The sequence below is a fragment of the Pseudopodoces humilis genome, chromosome 1 (assembly GCF_049639895.1).
Source record: "Pseudopodoces humilis isolate 2021_Gansu_Grassland_sample_001 chromosome 1, ASM4963989v1, whole genome shotgun sequence".
NCBI lineage: Eukaryota > Metazoa > Chordata > Aves > Passeriformes > Paridae > Pseudopodoces > Pseudopodoces humilis.
Genome location: NC_142200.1, coordinates 92,740,455 through 92,757,771, shown reverse-complemented (window position 1 = coordinate 92,757,771; position 17,317 = coordinate 92,740,455).

Below are 17,317 nucleotides of genomic sequence, written 5' to 3'. Positions count from 1 at the left end.
TGCTCAGAATACCTGGGCAAACACATCTCAGCCTTCACCAGGTCTCTGCTGTTTTCCATTACAACTCAGGAAATAGCTGGGAGAGGAAACTTCAACATTTGTACTAATACAAAGCTAATTTCTCAGTGAAGGTTTCTACAAAACTTTCATGATTATTTCGCAAAAATCCATGCAGGTTCAAGTTCCCCAAAAAATCCACAGAATAAAATTCTTCCTACCTCATTCACCCTCAACAAATTTGAGCTGTTCTGACAAATTTGTCCTGTCTGCAGACATTATCAATTGCAACAGATAATTTAATTTCTGAGTTTATAATTCACAGTTCTCAGTGGGAACAGTTACATAAATCACACTTGTTTGCTTTCATTCCTTATTGCACAATGTAGCAGTGTGACCATAGCAGAGTGAAATTTTCATGTTACACCCAGATATGGATTTCAAAATTTCTTCTCTATTGGCTAATTAATTTGGCCACCAAAAAAGAAGGAAACAATATGATATAATTTAAAACACAATGTACATATTTAACTGAAAACAAATCCAAACAAAATGTTTTAAAATTGGAATAGCCTAAATGTAACAGAAAAGTTACACAATAAATACACTGTGTCTTTATCCTGATTGGATGCTTGAAAATATGTACTGAGGGTGAGACATATTGATCACCCAGTATAACTGCATCAGTAGAAGAGGGGAGGTATAACAGAGTCCAGGGAAACATGCGCAGATCTCTGTACCTCTGAAGAGCTTGGCAGCAAGTTACAGCTCTGGATCCACCCAAATATCCTTTTGTCAAACACAGCTTATGTGTTTCTGCCTAATTCATAGGGGTCTTGAACTCCCCCTAAACCAAACCAACCTCACAAACACACTCCTGCTCTTCATGAAACAACTCTGAAATATTACAGGAGCCATCAGGAATGGCATCCTGATGGGTTTTAGTCAAGATTCATTTTGGCAAAAGATTTCTAGCAGCATGCTGCAGGTTTAAATTTCCCTGGATATCTGCCCTGGTCTCCTTGGAGCTGTGCCTAAATGTCTAACTACAACCAGGTACAGAGGAGAATGAATTTGCTTTTTCTGGCCCAGAAGTCTCTCACTGGGGAGGGGAGGAGCAGGGAGCTGGTGAGCCCCAGGGGTAGTCTCAGAAGCAGAGAGTCCTTTCCAGGGCTAGCCTTGCCAACCTCAGGCGCTGAAATATTTTTGGGATGTGGGTTTAGTTTTCCTGTTGGTTCATAGGAGAGGTCTAAGATGCACAGCTGTTTCGTTGGCCTGCCGGTCTGTTCCCGTCCGTCACACTGCCTGGCGCTGTGTGCATCCGTTTGAACCATGGAAAGAGCAAGTATATCATCAGGCTTGAGCCAGGAGCTGCAGTTTATCGACAGTTTGCATCGGTACCAATTACCAGGCTGGGAAAAGCAGTGGAAAATCAGGCCTTTTGTTGAAATACTCAGGTGGTGTGGGTAGTACTCACAAAGTGTTCTGAAACTGCTCTGTCTGTCTGCTGCTTGCAGAAGGATGCACAAGCCCACTCCCTCATTTCAGTACGTCAGTGAACTTCACATAGCATCAACCGGACTTTATGGATAGTATTTATTTTAATAACACTGGGTGAAAACCAGGAAAAATACATGTTTCCTCAGAGGAAACACATGCATCTAAGTTGCAAAAACAACACGTTTTTCTTGAGGAAAAAAAAAAAAAAGATAGAAAAAAATCCGAGGAAGTGGTTTGATATAAGAAATAATTTGAGAATGAAATGTTGAGGGATACTGAAATCATCAGCAAAACTAACAGCTTTAATGTCTTGGACTTGATCCTCTCCTCAGCATGGACCCTCATCCTGGCAGGCCATGCTGCTGTTCTTCTCAAAGAATATAAAACTCAGAGGAAAGAGCTACTTCAGCTATGCTTGAAGAAAATTAATCTTCTGTGGTACTTCACTGTACCATGCTACATTATAACTTTATCTATTAGCAAATACATTTCTGTGCTAATGACAAGCCAGCCCTGCAACATGAACAGGAGCCACTTATTTTTTGAAGGAGAATAATACCTTTTTCCCTCCTTTTTTTTTTCCTTTTCACCTCTAACCTCCTGTGTGCTCTACTCTAATGAAAGGTCAGAGGTTAGGACTTTATTTTCCTCCAGACCATGAATGCAAAACAGCGCCAGCATGAGCAGTTCAATGACCCCTGTGTGTTCTGAAGCCTCCAAAAAATGAAAACAAATGTTAATCTGAAGGCTGACTCGGACTCTCTTTGCTGATCTGTGCTTATGGAGCACATTAGGGCCACTTATGAAATGAGGCTGAGGGGTGATCTCTGACCCCACTCCGTTTTCAGATGACCGTGCTCCATTTGCTGGGGCCTGGTGCTGCTGCTGGCCTGGAGGATGGGGCTCCTGCTCCTTCTCCCGTGGTGCCCACTGCTTCCCAAGTGCAGCTTACACAAGCCAGAGCAATCGCCAGCATACATCAATGGCAAGGCTCCAATTTAAGGGTAGATGACTGGAGTAGGTGTTATTAGTACCCTGTGTCAAGCTGTGATTGCTCACATATGGCTGCAGGCTGAATAGCACTTTTGATTCAGAGAAAGAATAAGTTAGTGGTAAGGGAAAAAAAAGGGAAGATGAAGCAGTCTGGAATTTACCATTTTCTAATTTGAGGTGGTTGGATTAGGAATCCTCCTCTGGATTCCTAGGTGGTCCTGATCTTAAAGTCCTAGTCCTATGACATTTAAAGCCCACATTCAATAACAAAATAGTTGTTTGCAAAAGGTTTCTGATGAATAACATATTCTTCTTGGTAGTATGACAAATGCCAGAGAAATATTTTCTCTATAAAATTATTTTTAAACAAGAGTGAGGTCCTTGCATTTTATCTCATCATTCTGAGACAGACATGTTTCATTCATGTTTTTTTTTCCTTTACTCTACCCTTTTTCCAGTTCAGTGTCTCTAATGCAAAGAGAACTAGAGGTTTAAATCTGCATTGTTTAGATCTGAAGATTACTGTTGGCCTACAAATGTGAGCTGTGTGAAGACTCTGAGTTTGTTTTTCTTTTTTCTGGAAAAATTTTCAGAAGTAAAAGTCATATATGTCACATCAGTTTCTATTTGAATATTTCTTCCTGCGGAATGGCCTGAAAAGCATGTATTATGCATATACATTGCTGTGCAAAGGAAAAAAGAAGAGATGAGATATAGTCAGCTCTGTTAATGCTTGCAAAGAGAAATGAACAATTACTTAAAATTGTCCTTTGAAGCAGCCGGGTCTCAAAACAGAAAAAAAAGCCAATAAACACTTTGCTTGGGATGGGCTGAACATATTTCTAGTCTTACACGTACATAAAGCCCTGGTATACTAATGTATTATAATTCCCTACTTCTGCACTTAAAAGTGATGTGCAATTTTCTCTGCTTCAACAGGGCTCTTCAAGTGAAAAGACTGAGCACTAGGGGTCAGAAATCACTAGATATTCTCTTTCATTAAACAGCAGTTGTTCACAAATTTCCTGCATAGTTCAAGTGCAATTAGTTTCAACTGGTTTTAAAGAGCATGATTTCATATCTGGTTTTGGGCATATCACCTAGCATTGTACTTGAAACAGTAAAAGTAATGTTTGCCTACTGCAGCCTTGCCAACCTTTGTAACAGGCTTCAAAGTAAGACTAAGTCAAGTGATAATGTCAACAGATAGTGGTTAACAATTTTATTGAGAATAACCAAAAAATTATACATTATTATTATATCAGTTGGGTGGGTCTGGCTGAGTTTTTTAGAAGGCCAAGTCTTTTACGTCGTGATGGGTATATGGGCTGGCTGGTACCACAAAGTCAGCATTTACTAAAAATTCTTAACATACTGTCAGCAGATACTCAAGTCAAGCAGATACTGCAAGTTCTTAAACGGCCATAAGTGGGCAAATTAGGTGTAGATTTATATTTGCATTTAAGCTACAACAGTTGGTTAGTCTGGGGGGAATAATCTGACGTGAGGGAGGAAGGGCAGAGTGAATCACCAGCATTGCTGGCAGACAACCCATTTCAATTTAAGGATGTAGAACTCAACATGTCTTTGAGTTCCCCACCTTGCTGTCTTTAGCCATGTTTCAAAATCTACCAGTTCTTTTCCACAAGTAGAGCTTAACAGTGGCTCTTGCAAACAACATTAGTCTTGAAAATCCCCCTCCTATCTGAATCCCTGAATCATGAATGGATTCACCCAGAAATCCAGCAGCTGAATTGAATGCTGGTAGGCAAATGTGTGGACGATTCACTCTTTTTCTGTAAAATCCTAAATATTGAAATATTTGATTTTATATGTCTTGCTTTAGGCTAAGTTAACTCATTGGTGTAATTTTGAAAGGGAGGTGGGGTGTCAAGTAGTATTTTGCAGAGCTGTTAGGAGAAAAATCTCTTCCCTTGAGTGCTTCATGTCTAAATTTATGGAATCCTTTAAAACCTGCTTCATTCTGACTGGATTCTGATTTTTGCATGTCTCCTTTTTCTTTTACCTTTGTTTTCCTTTTGGGTATCCATAAAGCAAAAAGCCTTGCACAGACATAGCCTTGTTCTTGTTATCTTCAAAGTCTTCCCTAGGTTTTGAGCCTGGATAGCAACTATTTGTATAATCTGTATAAATTATCTATATATTTATGTAACTTTTGTAAGTATTTCTGTAACTACACATGAGGATACATACCATTATAATAATATAAAACTTCATTAGCACCACAAAAGAATATAAAACCATATAAAAATGTGGGCCCTTTATTCCAAGACATCATGTCTTCTGTTGTGGTTTTGGATGGAAGGACAGTGCAAGGGGAGCTGAATGTGAAAGGGGGAATTTCCTTCCCCCCAAAATTAGTTTGCTTTAATTATCAGGGTGGTGCTTTCTTTATATGTGGAGATAAAAAATATTGCATGCTTAAAATATCACTTTTCAGTGAAATATCCTCTCCTGTTTAATCTAGTTGGAACAGAGTTTGGTGTTCTTTCCTTGGATAACAATCTTAATGGGAATCTGAATTGCCTCTTCAGCAAAGGCTATAAAAACATTGTACTACTCAGTCTTACTCTTTCTTAGGGCAAATTTTTTAATTTGAGTCTAGAAAGCCTTTTCAGGGGGCTACTATCTGAAGGGACTCCTACAGATTGTTTGCCACCTTCTGTCTTCTCCAGACTTCCTTGTAGAAGCAACAGACAGAAGAAACATGGTGCAGAAAGTCCTACACAGCTGGTAGTCATCAACTGAGAAGCCAAATCCAGGAAATAAGAGGTCAAAGTGAAGCAAGGAGAAAATGCTGGGAGCAAGACTATGTTTCTTGCTGCCTCTCCTCCAGGCCCATTGGCTGATTAATACAAACCATCTCCTTTCCAAAACCACCTGACAAAACTGAGAAAACAGAGCTTCGAATCCTGCTTCCTAGGACACACAGCAGCTTTTGAACGAAAGAGAAAGAGGGTGACTTCTTGAACGGTGAGAAGATTTACTTTTCACTCCTATGAGTAAAGTGTTTCATATGTTGTCAGTTTTCATCTCATTTTACACTTGTCATAAATACTGTCATTTCTCGGAGTAAAAATGAAAACATAGCAATAAGTGGTCATGGAGAAGAGAATGTAAGCATAATGGAAACAGACCATCAGAAACAAATTTTAAAAAACAAATCATATCATGCAAAGATGAGAAAAAAAGTAGGAAAAGGAAGAAGATGTGTGTTATGTTCCCTACCTTTTAAAAATACACAACTTCCATACTGAGCACCAACTGATAGAAAGTTATTGATCCTATACCAGCAAAAGTGTTTTTCTTCTGAAATATTTCAGAAAGTTTGTTGAATGAGCTGGGAGTGTGAAATTTATGTAAGCTATTTGGGGCAGGAGCTATCTTTTATGCATTTGTACAATAGCTAGCACAAGATATTTGTAAATGTCTAGCCAGATAAATTGAGTTATTGGGTAGTGTCACCTAAAATGCAAATAACAGTAGCAAAAATAATAATAAATCTCTCTGTACTGAACAGGAATTTAAATTTGAATCACATGTTTTATCTTAATTTTTTTGAAAACCTGTTGAATATTTATCCAGCCAAACAAATGAGATATGCTGGATCTCAAAGCTCTAAGTTTTAAAAGCCAGACTGGATGGGGCTCTGAGCAACCTGATCTAGGGAAAATGTCCCTGCCTATGACAGGGGGTTGGAACTGGATGATCTTTAAGGTCCCTTCCAACTCAAACCATTTTGTGAGTCTTTGAATCTATAAATCTCTAGAGAAGAAGTGCACACAGAATCCTGGAACACTGAGGTGTAAAACCAACAGGAGCCAAGAACCTGCCAGCAGTTTCCCAACCTTCCAGTGCAACTCTGAGCCTTCCTCTGCAACCTGGACACCGAGCCTGATGCTGGAGCTCACATCTCCACAAACCACCACCGGGTTTTTACCAGGCTAAAAGAAAAGCTCTATCAACACTTTTCGTCCTAGGAATTATAGAATTCCTGACCAAACAAATACAGCAAAACAATATATGACATACCCTAGTCAAATACAGGAAACAGAAATGTGTCTGTGTATGTCAGTATCATTGAAAATACTGATGATAACTTAGTCTTAGACTGATAGTCTTAGACACTAAATGAACTATAGAAACAGTGACAGCAGCAACTATAGATGAGTAAAGACAATGGTTAGCTATAATTTTTCCAAAATAAGTAGATGCACTAAGAATTCACTCAGAAGACCCAGTCAGGGTCTCTGGGCTGTCTCTTCCTCGACTTGTCTCCTAGTCTTTATGTTAACATTGATTTATTTTAATTTAATTCCTAAAGTGTCTCAGTTGAGCTCATTTGTAGTATTATCACACATTCTATTAACAAAAAATTGCCTTTGCTTATACGACACTGTTCTCATGAAATGGCCTTGTAGGTGAGTGACAAAGCTGAGTATAAACCCCACATGTGCTATCTCCTACTCCCATGGACTTAAACCTCTCTTACTTACATTCATCTGACTCACCAATCTACCTGGATGGAAAAAATCCCACCCTAAGGACATACTAAAAGGAAGGGTGGCAGTTCTCTGTGCTTGCTTTCCTGCTTGCTAGAAATATACCTGCCTGAGGCAGATGCAGTTGTGTAAGTTGGCACAATGCACACAAGCTCCTGTTTGCTCACATTGCCTAGTTAATGGGCAGCCAGGCAGACTGGTGGAATCACTTCATGACCACAGAGCTGACAAAATCTCTGGGTCTGGAAAGATGGCCTCACGTTTTCCAGACTCCTGTCCCAGGGAAGAGGAGCAGGGGCCAACATCCCAAGATACAATTGTAGCTAAAGACCACTGAATTCTCAAGAAACTGCAAATTTGCCTAAAATATAGTTGCATGGGTATGAATGAAAAGTTAATTCCAGATGAAAGAAGAAATTGTAGAGAGCAGACTTTCAAAAATGTCACACACCCATGCTAACAGGGCTCATTTCTAAAAGGTTAGAATGATATTTTTTTTACATAGTTCTCACTATGGCATTTTGATGAAACTGCTCCGAGTTGCTTCTGTCTTGGCAGATGCTCAGCAGCTCTCTTTTTCCTCTCCTTGCTCTGTCAGCAGCATCTGGCTGCAGTGTTTCCACCTCTGCAGCTGTTTCTCAGCTGTGCACACAGACAGGTAGGACAAGGGGCTGACACACAGCCATTGGGAAACAAGGCAGGAGAGGGAAATGCCAGCTGGAAAAGAGGTTATGAGGGGCCCAGGAGCCATTTCCAACCCTGAAGAAAGGATAAGGCTCAGGTTTGCCAGCGCTCTGTCAGGTGCCGATGGCAGGACAAAGAGGTCAGTGTTGTGCACATCTGCCTCTGTGATTTAGACCAGAGGATGTGGTGGGCCAGCAGGGTAATGATAACATCAAGGGAAGCCCCTGTGACTTTGCACAGTGTTTTCTCTCTTTCTGTGAAACAACTGCTCATAATCCCTTCATAAAAATCCCAACTGCTGGCTGGGAGCAGCTTTAAAGTGGAACACCTGCTCAGCTGTTAGGTGCTGGGGCACTGACTTCTCCGTGGTCCATATCAGGTGTTTGACTCCAGGTAGAGCTGGATGGGCAGATGGACAAACATGGCTTTGTGACACTCTCCTGCTTCCATCTCTGGAAAGCCTTTCCCTGTCCCTCCTCACACTTCTCACTCTTTCTCCTGTCGCTCTACCCTGCACAATGGTGGCAGAGCTAAGGCCCAGTGAAATGGCAGCGCTGACAGATGATTTTACATGTTCTCAGTCTGGGGTGAGTGTGTTTCTCCAAAGCACACCAAGGGCTTCATGGATCTTATCATGCACACAGCTGTCACTGCTCCAGAAAGGGATGAATGGAAGCTAGCTGCTGCTGCTTACTTGGATGCAAGGGTTGGTAACATTCCTTTTCTAGCAGCTCAGCTTTTTGAGAGGTTTCTACAAGCCAAACCAAGGCAATTTATTTCTGAGTAGGATTTCTTTCCACCTCCTTAAGGCTCACAGTCTTCCCCTGCTGCTGTTGGCTGGCATTAATCTTAAAACGTACAGTATTAGGAGCTATGCCAGTGCCCATGTGTTTCCTTTTTAGAACAGCTCATGATATAAAAATATGCTTAGCTCAGACATGAAAATAGACCAGACAAGCATATAGACAAGTCTTCCACTGATCAGAAGAAATATGAATATCAGGATAAAAGGTGGAGAAAGCTGCTTTAAATGCTCCTGAGTCCAGCAAGGTGTCCTTCAGAGGACAAAGAGCACAAGTGCAGTTCCTCAGTTTTCAGTGCTGTGTGCTGCTGACTCACCACCTCAAGGAGTCACTTCAGTCCTGATTCCCCAGTTCCTCTGGGATCCAGAGTTATGTCAAGGAAAATGGAAAGGAACCAGCTTTTTTCCCCTCATCCCCAGCAGTTCCCCCTATGTCACTAAAGAACACCACATCTTCTGCTTAAACACAGCCCTCTCCAAAACTCCTACCAGACAGGATGACTTTGCATTGCCTCCTATTCAGTCTAGTGGGTAAAGATCACCTTAAAAAAGTGATAAATAAACATGCCTGTTTTTTATGCTTAGTTTTCTTAGCTGTGGTGGGATTGCTGGGGTAGCCATGGGATGCTGACGTGAAAATAATAAAAATTTTTTAAATCTGCCTGCCAAGCATATTCAAATGACAAACTTTGGAAACCCATGTTATATTTTTATGTCTATACATTAAATTAATCTCTCCAGTAAGCCAGGTTTGCTCAAGAATGTGATTTTTTGAGGAGTAGCAATTAAAATTCCTTATGTACTTTCCACCCTTAGAGCTGTGGCCAATGCATCTCAAAAAGTAAAAGTAAACCACAAACACATGTGAGCACTGTGAGCATCTGATCACCTGACTTGAATCAATTGATATTTACTTATCTGAACCCTGTTTTTCAAAAGTCTTGACTGACACAAGCATTTGCTCTGATCTCTTTATAAGGATGCCTACCAGATATCAGGCAGATGGAGTGGGGAAACCAGTTTTTGCTCCATACAGGTCCTCTTTTTCCTATGAAACCTTTCTAAAAGTCTCTGTGAGCTATTTAGAGGAGAGTCATTAGTGGAGGTGAAGAGAAAAGAAACAGACTTTCATAGCTTTTAATGGAATGGTTAGAAAAACAACTATGAACCTTTTCTTTAGCCCTTGTGTCCTATTTATTTCTTTTATTGGCTTTTCACAGTCTAGGGCTGTCTATATGCAGCATAACACTTTGAATAGAGCCCCAGTGGTCCATGAGTTTAGTCAAGATCTTAAATCAGACTTAGTCTTTAAAGGACTTTTTTTTTTTTCTTTCCTGATAGTAGAAGATTTTGAGGTTTAAAATGTGATTTTATAATTGTTTTGTTGTTTGTTTTTTTTTTTAATGTGAGCTGGCTGTTGAAGCTCAATGAGATTCAGCCATCTAACCCTCTTAGGCTTCCTTGGATATCCTACCCTCAGCCAGATAAAGCATGGTGTTTTAGCTGAGGAATAAAGTTAGTATTCACATGGATGTCTGATCCTATGTTTTGTTATTAGAAGACAGACTTAGAAGGCACTGGGCAGCAGAATAATTAACTATGGAACTTTCTCATTCTGTTAAACAATGATTGAGGCCAATAACAGAAGCAAGAAAGCAAGGTCAGAGCAGAAAAGAGGCTCTAAAAGACAGCTGCTAGAATATGAACCATTTGCTTCCCGTGTTTAAAATGAAAGACCTGAATGCCCTATTTGATCTCAGTGAGAAGTGGAAGTAGAATCAAAATGGAGGGAAGTAGAACCATGCTAAACAGGAGGCACAAATATTTTCTTTTTTTTTCCCTTTCTTTTTTTCTTTTTTTTTAAATCTTTTTGTACATCTTAGAAGACATTACCATTCTAAAAAATATTTTTTGGTTTTTGTAGATGGGTTTGTTCAGCACAGTTTGAAGACCTACAAGTTGAAAAAGTAAGATTGGAAAAAATGCAGCTATGTCTAAAAATAATTCTAAATATATAATAAATCCACAGTGTCCATTATATTCTTCAGCTTTAGAGGACTGAAAACATGAGTTTAAGAAAACTTATTTGTAAGTGAGAAGTGGTATAAATATGCCAATATGCCTATAAAATAAATGTAACCTTTAAACTGTCAGGAATCCTACTGAATACTATATGTGTAAGTGTATATATATATATATATATATATATATAGTGGGTATATACACACATGCACATACATATAGAGGTGTGGAAGAGCAGATGATATTCAGACACAGCAATGGAGCAGTATGAGAACTGTTTTCCCCTTGTCACTACACTCCTGTCTGGGAGGGAAGGCAGAAGCTGTGTAGAAGTCTAATGTTACTAATGAGCACCTTACACATCACAAGCACTCAGCATATACCCAAATAGTGCAGGAAAGTGGACTTAGAGAAACTGTCCCACAAAACATGAATAAAGACAAATAGCACCTTATTTTTCCCTTTTCATCATGAATTCCATGCTTAAGTGTTGGCTCTGTCAGGATCCATGAGCACCATCCTCTTTTGAAACATCAGCTTCTTTTCCTTCAGCATCTGGACTGTTACCAACTTAACCCAATTCTCTTTAAATAGTAAGGTGTAGCAAGATGGCTTGTTGGTTTGGCATGGTTTGTTGGGTTTTGTTTGTTTGTTTTGTTTCATTTGGATTTTTTTTTTTTTATTTTGCTTTGTTCTTTAATATGGCCTAGCAGAATAAAACAAGTTAAAGAGCTTTGGCTTAGTTGAGACCCAAGATAATCAGGCTTTAGCTGCACGCAAGCAAATTTAGCAGTGAATAGCAACTTAGTCCAGTGTGTGTCAAGGCCAGGGAAAATACATTTTGGGGAAGAGGCAGTGCCCATTCTACAGCCTTTGAAGATTGCAGCTAAAATTAGATGGTGGCTGCTAGCCAGAGAAAGAAAACATTTTTCCTTCTTTTGAGACATATCCAAAAGCCACACTTTCAGAGAATTCTATAAACCTGTCATACATTGAAGAAAACACATAGATCTTCCCATTCACCTGTGAACTAGAAGTTTGCAACTGGGATACAAAGATGAATTTATTCTGGCTTGGAAGAACATTAAGGAAATATGTATCATATCATTGTACCCATTAATGTCAGTTTAATACAAATACGTGGACAGATTTTAGCTGTATTTAGGGACACCTGGTCTGAATCTCAGGCTTCGAAGTTGGTCTGAATTTCAAGGGTAACTACTAGTTACTCTATGAAAATGAGACCCTTTTTGGCTTCAATATCTTTTGTATTAGACCCCTAATCTCTTCTGAAAAGCTTAAATTTTCAAAAACTAGACCTATAGAAAGAAAACCCAAAAATTTAGTCCTTGGTGGCCCAGGTAAGTCTCTGTGACCAAATGTGAGAGGTAAAAGGGCGATCAGAGTTCAGACTTGTTACCGTCAAGGGGCCAGAGCTCTGAGTCACTATAATAGTGCATGAAATACCATATTTTCCCAGATCCTCTGATGAGAAACCTGGATGTCAGATGAGGAAAACTGTGATTCTCATGGGAAAAAAATTACACAAACATGTTTCATGTCAAACATGGTACTCCCACACAGACAAATCCAGTTTGAAGCCCTCTAATTAGTTTTTTCTCCTTATTTAATAAGTAAACACATATGTCAATATAATCTTTTCCATTTTCTTGTGGTTGAAGCCTCACTTGTGGGCTCCCAAAATGACACCACTGAAGAGCAGAGTCTAACCTCAATGTTTGGTGAAAAAACACAGGAAAGGCAGCACCTCTGCTGAGGAAGGGAGTAGAAGCAGTGAGCAATATTTCAAAACAAGTGGACAAACAAAAATATACCAAGAAGCCACTACAAAGTCAGTGCATCTCTTCTAATTTCTTCTGGATATCTAAGGTGAATCAAAGCCAAGCCAGACTCTTATGCAACTAGAGGCAAACAGTCCACATGTTTAGGCCATTTTCTCATGACATTTCCTGATAAAAACTGAAAAGCACAACAGTTCTTGCTCTAAGTTCCTTTGTGTTTGTATATTGCTCCACATAAAATAGACACTGACAATAAAGATCCAGCTGCTTTTTTTTTCTTTATTTTTTCTTTTTTCTTTTTTTTTCTTTTTTTTTTTTTTTTTGCTATTGCTATTTTGAAGAACAGTAAGATTCCATTTGGGATGGAAGAAGAGGAATTTCTCTGAGGGCAGGTGTCAATGGTCAAGCAGAATATTTTTTCTCCTCTTAATTCACTCTCTTTCTCAAAGGATATGTGGTTTGCAGAGAATATCCATGTTGGAAACAACATGGTTGTCAAGCATGTACCAGTATTATATAGTAGGAGAGATTCTCCTAGCATGGTTTTAGAGGCTGTCAACCAAAAATACTCATTATAACTTAGTCCTATCCAAAAGCTGAGTAACTGTTTCACAGAACTCCTGAGGAATGTACAAGAAATATCCATATGTACATTAAGTTCCAGAGAAATCAAACCCCTCCATCACAGCTGTATTTCTCTTACAATCTTTTTTTTTTTTTTCCTCTTTTTTTAGATAGAAAGGTCATTTCAATTAGCAAGTGGGAGCAGGGAGTTATTGTTGGTAGGCACAGCCCCATATTGATGGTTCCCCTATACGTCAGCGCACGAGCATTAACGTTGCTCAGATAATCTTGCTGGCAAGCAAAGAAACAACTATCATGTTACTTGAAAGAACTGAAGCTATATTGTGCAGCAGTCATTAGTCTCCCTGAATCTGCTCATAATGGTGAATGCATCATTCTGCCTGCCTGCAACTCGTGTAACAAACAGCACAGCCAAGTCTTTTCCAGTTCTGTTATTCTGTTTTAAAAAACACTGACATTTTCTTAAACAGACATAATTTACAATTTTAAGTAACACAACAGTGCCTTGGTGTGCAAGGGCCAGCAAGCAAACAAGACTCCTTTCACAAAGATAAAAAAAAATAAAAAACAGAGTCTCGTGCTCTCTGAGGTCACCATGGCTTAAAACTGGGGTGAGGGGGGAGGAACCAGGACCTTTCTGTGACATGTCTGATATGGATTGTGCTCCCACAGCAGAAAGCCCAAGTGCAAGTAGAGTTAAAAGCAGTGTGCAAGGCCCTCTGGAGACATCAGCTGCCTGTCTCCACACCATCCTATCCTGTGCTACACCTACTGCACCTCAGGCAGCAGTTCTGGGGATTGAGCATCCATGCTGTTTTGATCTCTGATTTATATTCCCAGCTTGCCTGACTTCCCCTGACTGCCAACACCACATGGGAAACATCAGGAGCACTCACAGCACTAACCAAAGTGTCCTGCAAACACTAGCTGGTTGAACCACTTTGTCAGGCACCTCCTGGAGCATCCTCCACCTGCCACCATGTAGCTCCACCATGTGATGCCCCTACTACTCACATTTCCAAGTAGAAATATATAAAAAATATAGAACTTTTAGGATGGGTTTAGTTAGGAGGAGTGCCCTTCAGATTCATCATCTGTGGGCCACCCATCTACATCAGAAAGCACAAGGTGGTGCTCATGAACTAGCAAGTGAAGTCCTGACATATGGTGAAGTAACATATAGTAGTAAATAACATGAATTCCCTGCTGGTGGGCACTAAACAGAAAACACTGTTCTGTTTATGGCCATGGCACAGCTGGGCTTCTCTGCTGCTGCAGTGCTGCCTGGACAATTCAACTTGTCTGAGTCTAGCAGCTGAAGACAGATCACAAGCACATGACATTGCAGACCTCCAGGACAAAAATAATGGCATACTTGTCATTGCTGAACTTCTCTGGCATCAGTCAGCCTGGCAGCTAAGGAGTGGATGCACTTCCCTCTCCTGCCTTTTGTGGAAGCTGCTGCAAAGTGTCACAAAAGTGGCCTTTTCTCCCTGGAATTTGATTTTTGCTCTCTATTTTTCCACGTTTAGAGGACAGCATAATTCCCCCTGTGGGGGACTGTAACATTCACCATAAAATAAATCTGTTTTCTGTCACAGGATGTTAACTGAGGACATTAGTCTTGAATCACAGCCCTGAATTAGTATGGCCTATGGGAATCCCCTTATCCCTGACTGTCAAGGCAGAGGGTCCATGTTTTCCCCCAGCAGAGCACCTGGCAGCCCACTGCTCCCTCTGCTGCCCTCCCCTCTGTGCAGGCTGCAAAGGGCAAAGGCATCAGCACAGCACTGCAGGACAGAAGTGACGAGAGGCAGCTGTGGCTTTACATGACCTACTAAGCACTTTTATTTACTCACAACTAAATAAATCATCCCATATATAACTTTCCTAGAAAAAAAAAATAAAATTCTTTGTTTACCTGAGTAATATCAACTCTGGGTTAGTGACATGAGGTCCAGAGTCCAAATTTCCTTCACTAAAAAGTCTATTGCTCTAATTTATCAGATCCTGCAACAACACCAGGAAGGAACAACATCTTGACTGTGGCAGCCCATAAAAAGTATGTGACTGCTACTTTAAATTAGAGATGGATTGAAAGCAGCAGGTGACACACAAACTGCAGCACTGGTGTTGTCTAAGTGAGCAGAACCATACCACAAGGGCAAATTTTCATCTCCCAGAGCAGCTAAAATGAGAAACACACAGTAACACAGCCTGGAGGGCAAGGAGATATGCCTTAACTGCCTCAGACTCAGACTCACTGCATCACTTCCAAATTTTTTTTGAGTGTTGGGTTTTTTATTTTATCGGTGATGTTTAATCAACATCTGGTCATGGAAATACTCAAAAAACAGCATTAATGGAGGAAGAAACCTACGTCTTTATAGGTTCCAAATGAGATAATAAATATCTCAAGCAGTGTGACAAAGGCTGTTGTCAGGAGATGGTTTATTACTGAGCAGGAACAAGAAGCCTGGTAACTCACACATAATGGCCCATACCTGGACATTTCCAGAAAATTTCTCAAATATGAGTAGTTCAAATAGCTCAGATAAGGATTAGGTGAGAGTGCAAACATGGGGGCTTTACAGAAACATAATTCAAGCTATGAATCTTTTCCAAAATATCTTTGTCTTGGGAACACTCCCTGTGTACATTCAGCCTTTTGGTCACATTAACATTTTGCTGAAGAAGCAAGTTTGATAATATTTTCTTCACTCACTCTTCCTTCTTATCTTCTGAAACTTCAATGCATATCACTAAAATAACATGATCCACAGGGGAAATTGTCCTATTTTTCTATTGTCTACAGGCTACAGAAAATTTGAAATCAAATCCAAAATTAAAAAATTGGCAGAATATGAGTTGAAGCCAATATTAGCTAGAAACTTCAGCATGAAGTATATTCATTTGATCAAAGCAAAATTCTATATCCCATGGAAGCTTTTGAAGAATATTTAGAAGTAAAACAAGTGGGAAAAATATCACTGTGCCAAATTTTGAGCTGTTTTTTAAACACACATCAAGGCAAAACCATGAAGCAGCCAATTGCCTGTATCTTCTGCCAAAAGCAGCATTCCCTCTCTCTCTCTCTCTCTTCCCCTCACTTTCCCCCTCCTCTTCCCTCCAAATGAACAAGATCAAGATCAAGAAAATTGCATCAAGTCCTTGAAGCACGTTTCAAGTTTGCAGGAATATCACTTTCACATGAGTCACCACACAAACACACACACACACAGACACACACACAGACACACAGACACACACACACACACACACACAGACACACACACAGACACACACTCACACACAGACACACACACACACACACTCACACACACGCACACGCACACACACACATACACACAGACTCACATACACACACGTCCCTTTAGTCGCTTCCGCTGCTGCCACCACCAAGGAGCAGCCACAGGACTTTGGAAGGAGACAAGGAAATAGAGAATCTGGTAGCCAGTGAAAAACTAAAAAGCAGAAGTAGGGTTACAGAGTGAGGGAGAGAGCAGGGAGCATTTGCTTCGGATGCCAAAAAATTACTCCCTACAGCTGTGTGCTAATATTATGATTATTATTTTGGCAGAGGCTTTTTTGTTTTCTTTCCCAAGCTGATCCTGCTCCCCTCTTGTGCAGGTATTGAGCTTGTGCTGGCCCAAAAAAGCAAAAGAAACAAGGCCATCAGTTTTAGATTTGCTGTGCTCTGTCCAAGATATATAGCACATGGCAGCAAGGAAAAGAAAGAGAGAGGGGAGAAAAGAGCTGTGTTAATGGTCGCAGCCTGGGTAAAGACCTTTGACTTTTCCAATAGTTTTAGTTCAGAATTAAAAGGTGACAGGGATGAAGAGAAAAATTTTTTATTCCCAGTTGCCTCTGATGAAAATAATTAATGCAAATAACTTGGTGTATCTGATTAGCCCGAAGCTCTGTGAAGACATTAGAAAAGCTTTAGTACCAGAGAATCTAATTGGAGGGGGTTATGGTCAGATCCTGCTCTCTATCAGTCTTCCTTCTTTTATCAAAGCACAGCATCATTGTCATTACAGACTTTTCATAGCCGTCATGAGTTTACATCAGCCCAAGCCCTCTGCACATCACATGCTGAATCAGCAGTCTTCCAAACAGCACTGTCTGTGACAGGCACTGCTCTACAGTAGTGACAACGCAGTTTTAGTTCCTTGATAGTCTGAAAGATATCTTGCATACAGTTAAATTTTTGCTCTTGTGCAGAATTATTGCTTAGATACCCCATTCAGCAGAATCCTTTCAACCCCCCCTCCCCGGTTATTCCTTTAATCCTTTGGAAATAAAGTTCTACACTCATTTTTTTTTGCATCCATCTTGTAACTGAGAGTCCCTGCAATACAAAGCTTCCAAGCACATTTTCTCAAAGT